Here is an 8,436-nt window from a genome sequence, read left to right on the forward strand (position 1 = left end):
TTTTTTATTTTTTATTTTTATTTTTTTTTTTGGGGGGGGGGGGGGGGGGTTATGTTTGGTCTTCTAATCTTCGTTTATTATCACGGGTTATCAAAGAAGATTTCTGGGCTACTCGGTACGGATGAGAAAATCCCCATATTTCAAGACATCATTTTTGGAAAGGATATCCAACAGTTATGAGCTTAGTTGTTAAATGTAAGACGTTAAATCCTCTCTTCCTCATTGGCGTTACCGACAATAAGCCCTCTCCTGATCCTCCCCCTTCCAGCCCCCCTCCCCCTCCCCCCCCCCCCCCGCCCATCTCCCCCACCTTAACCCTCCAACCCCACCCCCGCCCCCCACCCCCGTCCAATTCTCCTGTAGTTCACCCTTTAGAATCATACCAAAGTGTGAATTGGGTATTGTTTATGTCTTGGATTAAAATGTACGTTTTTTTGTCTAATTATCAGACGGAGCACGGCATCTTCTGAATTATGTAGTACAAATGGGCTTTTCACCGGATTTCAAGACATAATCCTTTGAAAGAATATTCAAAAGGAAGAAGTTCAGTTCTTCAATGTTGGGCGGGAAATCCCATATTCCCCACACAGATCGTTATTCCCCCCCCTCCCCCCCTTCACATCCTTCCTCATTTACCCCACCTTCCAAAAGGACATCACGTACCTTCCCCGCAATATTGTTTAGTTTTGTTTTGCTTTGTTTTGTTTTGCTTTCTTATTACATTTATTTTAATCAAACTGTGCAGGCCAGCGTAACAACAACAACAACAACAACAACAACAACAACAACAACAACAACAACAACAACAACAACAACAACCAAGTGCTTGCACGTTTTGACCTGTAGTGACATTCCCATGGTATTTAAAACGGAATGCGATTAACTAACTAAAGGACACTCAAAACAAAGCCCTGCAAATTGAAAGCAAGAATATAAGCTCCTTTAATGTAAAAAAAAAAAAAGAGAATGTTTCAAAGAGACATTTATGAGAGAGAGAGAGAGAGAGAGAGAGAGAGAGAGAGAGACAGACAGACAGACAGACAGACAGACAGACAGACAGACAGACAGAGACAGGCATAGACATAGACAGAGGGGGGTAGGGGGGAGGGAGAGAGAGAGAGAGAGAGAGAGAGAGAGAGGGTGCACCGAGAGAGAGAGAGAGAGAGAGAGAGAGAGAGAGAGAGAGAGAGAGAGAGAGAGAGAGAGAGAGAGAGAGAGAGAGAGAGAGAGGGTGCACCGAGAGAGAGAGAGAGAGAGACGGGAGAGAGACGGGATAGTGTTGGGCAATTGATTTCGGTACGTCCGGGATACGGGTTACTACGAACATATTTGACATTCCAGTGTGATGCCATAGGTATTTTAAACATAAACACGACCAGGCTGACGCTAAGGCAAACAGGCGACACCCACAGACCAACTTATATCACGTGGAGACAGGGTCAGTGAATAGCATGACGTCATTTGTGGCTCTGTACGATATCGATGTAGGACCAGAAGAATGAATTGATTTCAAAATTGAAAAAGAATTGATTTTATTCCTACAATTGAGCCTCTACTTTCAACCCTTACAATGATTGACCGACCGAACAAACCACCACGGCAGACAGACACACTTGGTACATACACACAATCAGCCATGCCAGCCACAGAGACAGATATAGGAGCAGTGGCCATGTGATCCAGAGAGTCCAATCAGCCAACCATTTAGCCAGCCAACCAGCCAGACATTCAATCAAATTGTGTTGCTTTATAAACCTAGCTGCACCCCGTGTCATGTGGAGATAACGCTAATGGAAGGAAAGCGTAACAATCGAACAAAGAATAATTTGAAGCACAGCGGACCCCGCATCAATACCTGCATTATGTACAGGTCGATCACAGAGAATGATCGATCAACAGCGATGTCAAGTGTCCGTATTAATGGATATAACCCTAATAAAACCTTTGCGTTCTTTAAAAAAAAAAAAAAAAAAAGAGTTTCAGGCTTGACAAATTGTGATGATTGAGTTCAGATATTTTGTGAGTCGGGTTTTCTTTTTGTTGGTTTCCTTTGGATGTAAATTCATTTTAAATTCATTTTCAGTTTAGAGTTTTGTGTAAGATAAGTTTTAAGGAAGATCGTCGACGCTGCTGTTTAATTGTCCCAATTGAAGAGCATGCCCTTCACATTGATTTCTTTTTGGAGGCTGTTAAAGGCACAGTGCAGCTCACAGCCTTCGTTTTGCGTTTTTGTTGCAGCTGAGTGCATTTACAGTACAAAAATCCTCCTATGGTAGTAAAACAAACCCAAAACTACCCAACGACGACATCTGTGAAGCTCGACAGTTTCTTGTTCACGCGAGTGCATAAATTAACCTAGTTATTACGTTGGTGTTTGGTCGGAGTTCGATTCAACTGAGTGATTCCGGCCTCGATTTTGTTTTACACAAACTCATGATGACATCTGACATAGTTTGCTTTAGTGACGTGTCTTTTTGTGCATGATGTGGTGATCTACCTGATCTAAATTTAGATCCAAAAATAGGTCAAGACCAGCCGGGTCCGAGTACGAAATTAATTCGTAAAAAAATCGCAGTTCTTGACTCTTTGGGTGCAAGTCAATGAAACTTGGTAGTTCTTCTAACGGATAGCTGCCTGAGGTATGACTAAAAGCCCCAGGGGCTCCGTGCACCTGGATTTGACAAGTTCAGTACCTTTAACATTGATTTCAAGTGTTCTCTGTGTTAGTTTGTCTCCTTCTTATGAGGTGTGACGTATGTTATTTCTGAATTAATTCCTCTTCAGACCGCTTCTACCAAGGAAGCTTGAGATCCTTTAAGTATCTGAGCAATTGAAATGCAAAGAAACTGAAAGCATGATAAATCGAACAAAGAACATTTTAAAGCACGGCGAAAGCTATTTCACGATCTGCATTCTGTATGCTCGTTCACAAAACATGATCACTAATCCGAGATGCCAAATGCTGAATTAATATCTAACGTCTGAAAAATTGAACTAAGAAGAAGCTGTCAAGATAAACATCAAACCAAGATGACTAGAAGTTTGGTGGACGTTGTGGCACGTGCACGATGTGCATTCTGTGTGATCGATCAGTCAAAATCAATCGCCACTGCTGTCAAGTTTCCAGATGGACAGAAATAACCTGTGGTAACCGTGTGTCTAAATGTATGAGGATTTTGGTTTTTGAAGCTTAAACTAACTTGTGATGACATTTTTCAGATGTTTTGCGTGTCAGTTGTTTCCTTTCTGATTCTATGAGCGATAACCTGAGTAATTTCTATTTCATCTTCAGTTCAGTCTTACTATCACGAAAGACTGAAAACAATTGAACAAAGAGAAATGTACAGCTTAGCTCACGCGGTGGCAAGATATATCTGCATTCTGTGTGATCGATCTAAAATAATCAATCGATCGATGCTGCCCTCCGTGATGAACATGACCCGAGTTAACTTGAATTCAGCCTTTACGTTGGTATTGTTGCAGCTTAAAAAACATGCAGTGATTTATTTCGGGTAGTACTAGTTTTTCTCCTTCTTGTGAACTCCGACCTACACTAATTTCTAATTCAATTTCAGTTAAGAGTGTTGCGGTCATGCAAGCCTGAAATGGTTTCAGCACCTGAACAATTGACCAAAGGATGAAGTAAAGGTATCGAAATCAAATAAAAAGTTATTTGAAGCACAATAGACGTGGCATCACGATCGATCAGAGATAACGGTCGATCTTCGCTGTAATAACATTGTTTATGTTGATTAACATAGCGACGGGCACAGTGGCGTGGTGGTAAGACATCGGCCTCCTAATCGGGAGGTCGTGAGTTCGAATCCAGTGGAGATTTTTTCGATCTCCCAGGTCAACTTATGTGCAGACCTGCCAGTGACTTAACCCCCTTCGTGTGTACACGCAAGCACAAGACCAAATGCGCACGGAAAAGATCCTGTAATCCATGTCAGAGTTCGGTGGGTTATAAAAACACGAAAATACCCAGCATGCCTCCCCCGAAATCGGCGTATGCTGCCTGAATGGTGGGGTAAAATTGGTCAAACACGTAAAAATCCACTCGTGTTAAAAACATGAGTGAACGTGTGAGTCTAAGCCCATGAACGAAGCAGAAGAAGAAGAAGAAGAAGAAGAAGAAGAAGAAGAAGAAGAAGAAGAAGAAGAGGATTAACATAGCCTTTACGTTATTGATATTTGTTAAGGATTGGAAATATTGTAATGATTAATTTCAGACAAATTGCCTGTCAGCCTTTTTGTGAAGCCACGAACTGTACTTTAACAAACAAAAAAAACTCAAAGTATTATTCTGGAATTTTTAAAGTTAGCAGTCTGTAGGTTTTGGATTTCTGTCTGCCTCAGTTGAAAAACAAAAGAAATCTGTACTCACCAATACAAGGACAGCATTTGCATAACTAAATCAAATGTTCACCTATTGATGCTTCCTCGGGACTAAAGCCAAAACAAAAATAGGGTCGGTAGGTCGGGATTTTATTTTTTATTTATTTTTTTTTCTAAAAAACCCCCATATTTTTAAGTTATTTTGTCAAAAAACAAAGATTTAAATTTTTTTCTCCCCCAAATGCCCCCCCAAAAAGTCTAGGGTCGCGCGAAAAAATAGGGTCGGTCGGGATACCGTAAACAGACTATTTTTTTTGTTTGCCTAACAAACAAACAAACAAACACAGAGGGAAACACAAAGCAAAAGCAGCACGGAACGAAAAGGTATGAACAGAAGATCTTCGAACATTTGATTTAGGTTTTTATTGTGTTCCATTTTTGTTCATCTAACCCACAGTCACTTTGTTGTTTAGGTCTCAGTGTCGGTGTATCTGTGTCTTTTGTCCGACATCCTGTCAGTGCGAGTTCGTATAGATTTCTGCGTGAAGGTGTAAGGGTTTCCCTGAGTGCTCGGAAGATAAAAGTCATCAGTTGGTCAAATTACAACCAAAGGAAAAATTGGTTGTTTGCCAGAACTTAAGGCGGGTGCTTTTAGAAGAACAGTATAACAACCCTTGAGAGATGTCCGTTTTTTTGGTGGGCCACATTTTCTTTACTACAGACATTACTTCAAATCCCAACCATTACTTAAGCAGAGAAATCCTTGTTCGTCAGATATGAATTATTCACGGGGTAGACTGAAAATAAGATTACTTTTGAAATGCGGAACAAAGTTTAACATTGCTTGGATAGAAACGTTGTGTGCGGCCAACTGTGTGTGCGTGTGCGTGTGCGTGTGCGTGTGTGTGTGTGTGTGTGTGTGTGTGTGTGTGTATACATGAGAATATTGATCTGCCAACCTTTCTTGGCCGCTACGGTGACCTGTGTCAGACACGCCTGTGTCGGAATCGATTTAAGTTTTTCTGAAGTCGAGCACACATTTTGCCCTCTGTTGGAATCGTTGGTGTTGAAACAAACATATACACAGGAGGGGGCTGGAGAAAGCCGGGTTTGGGGATTGGGCAGGTGTTGGACAAGCGTGTGTGTGTGTGAACGTGCACACACACACACACACACACACACACACACACACACACACACACACACACACACACACACACACACACACACACACACTCGCGCGCGCACTCACACACACACACACACACACGCTTACATGCACGCACACGTACACACACACACACACACACACACACACACACACACGCTTACATGCACGCACACGCACACACACACAAACACACACACATACATACACTAACACACGCGGGCGCGCACGCACTCACCACACACACACACACACACACACACACACACACACACACACACACACACACAACCTTCAGCCCCTTCCTTCCCCTCAACCCGTAACACTAACCCCAACCCCGACACCCCTTTATTCATGTAATCGGTATCGAACCCCTTCAAAGAAACCAACCCAACATAATAACGCCGATTTCACGCTCTCTTTGTTTCTAAAGCTCCTTTAAGAAATAAATTAAACCAAAACAACACCCATTGATTCAACTTTATCTGATCGATCTTACCATTCTAATGCTCACGTTCTTTGCTGCTATGCGGCTTCTCAGCAACTCAGTTTTCTACTGTGCAGGAGAGCTTTGAATTTGGAAAGGGTGAAAAACAAATTGAAGGCAGAATGAATAGAACTTGCCAAGGGGGAATAATATTAATTCTCTAAAACTCGGATTACTCAGGAAATTATGTGCTCTGTGGGATAAAATCGCCTCTGTAGCGGGATTAAATTCTTGTTATGAGGTCGATGAAAATGAAATACATTTATTTAAAGCCAAGCTTTTTTCAAAACATATTTTTAGTTTTTTTGTTTTTGTTTTCTTGCAGTATGTGTGAAAAGGAACGAGGATAGTTCGTGCACACACACACACATTCACACGCATACACATACACACACACACACACACACACACACACACACACACACACACACACGCTTGTGATTGGTACATCCTTTGTTTGTCGGAGGTCACTCTCCCACAACCCATACAAAACCGACGGAGTTATTTCGGAATTCGTCTATTTCGCTTCTGACATTTCAAATGCAAGCTTTGCAGTGAAATTATGAGAAAAAAAACCCAGTGAACAGCACTGGATCTCACAAATAAAGTGACACAAAACAAATATAGGAGGAGGAGGAGGAGGAGAAGGAAAAGTGAAGAAAATCGTATTACCAGCTGGAAGCCACTACTGGGCAAGAAGCCGCGAGTACAAGCGCAATAACATTCGAGTGGCTCAGAGGCGGAGAGAAAGCGGAGAAAATCCCAAATACCCCCATAGCGGCAATAACGCCGTAATAGGATTTGGTTATGGTTCTTGCATCCAAAGAAAGGGGGACATTACATCAGAATGTTGCGGTTTGCGAGTGCACTCCCTTTCCCCTGAACCGTCTGTTTCAAAAGCCGAGGAGGAAAGGATTACGTTTTTTTCTCAGGCTTTTCTTGCGTTAATTTATCTTCTGTGTGGCTAAAAATGTAAATTCAGTCAGGTTTTGCCTTTTCCTTTCTGTTCACACTGTTCGCTTTGCTTGGTTAGCTTTGAAGGAAAGTGGAAAAAGCGGAGCAAAGAAATCGCTGCTTTGAAAAGTGTAGAGAGAGAGAGAGAGAGAGAGAGAGAGAGAGAGAGAGAGAGAGAGAGAGAGAGAGAGAGAGAGAGAGAGAGAGAGAGAGAGAGAGAGAGAGAGAGACTCAGACTCAGACCTTTATTACAAAAGGATAAAGGTTTTAGGCAAAGCCTATTCTTCCAACCTGTCCTTTATACAACACATAAAGACAGACGGACATAAAAAATAAAAATTCAATCATATAAGATACAGAAATACATTGTATGGATTGCAACACAATGTGCATTTTAGGAATTATATAAGGAGAACTCAAAAATTACAAAATTACATTGACATAGTTAAACCTTTCATTTTGAGAATTAAGTTGCTCAAATTAGCTACACATCCGTTAACACTAGAACAAAATGTTCAACAAAATAACAATCGAACAAGACATTTCATTCACGAATGATGTGTGAACTTGGCTGTCTCTTAAACATTTTCACTGAAGTTGCATTTCTTATCTGTTGGGGGAAGGAGTTCCAGAGAAAAGCTCCCGAGAAGGCTAAGCTCGATTTGTAGAGGTCTATGTGAGGTTTAGGAGGGATGATTTTTTGGGACCCATATCTTTTTGTGGCATGTTTGAAATGTAATTGCATATATTTAGGACAGTCGTCATTTAGAATTGTATACATGAACACAGCCTTGTTTAACGTCAACTGATCTTTCAAGGGGAGGAAATTCAGGAGCTTTATTTTATCATCCGTGGACCTATTCAAATCATGCAGAATAAGTTTTGCAGCTCGGCGATGCAGGGAATTGAGTCTTTTCAAATGAACATCACTGCAGTTATCCCAAAGTGTCGAAGCGAAGTTTATATGAGGCATTATGTGGGCGTAATAGAACATTTTGAGTGCTTCAGAATCGGTGTAATGCCTTAATTTTGATAACAGGTACAAATTCTTTGATACTACTTTGCAAATATTACTCAAATGAGTTTGCCATTTCAACTCTTGATCAATGGTAACACCTAATAGTCTATGTTCCCTAACTTGCTGCACTTGAGTTGAACCAACTGACAGTTGTAATAGTAAAGGACTTAACTGGTGTTTTTGTCTCGTGGTTATCACCATACTCTGTTTTAATCGGATGAATGATCATTGCATTAGAAACGCACCACTCAGTGATTTCATCCACACTTGTTTGAAGAGAAGACTTGACGGATTCCAAAGATTGTTGACTGGTGTGAACAGAAGATTCATCCGCGAAGAACTCACATCTAACTTTATCATCGGACACATGCAGGGGTAAGTCATTTATATAAATACAGAACAAGATAGGTCCTAATACAGACCCTTGAGGGACACCACTCCTGACACACTCGTTTGACGAAGTTTTACAGT

This window comes from Littorina saxatilis, linkage group LG1, assembly GCF_037325665.1.
Source record: "Littorina saxatilis isolate snail1 linkage group LG1, US_GU_Lsax_2.0, whole genome shotgun sequence".
Taxonomy (NCBI): Eukaryota; Metazoa; Mollusca; class Gastropoda; order Littorinimorpha; family Littorinidae; genus Littorina; species Littorina saxatilis.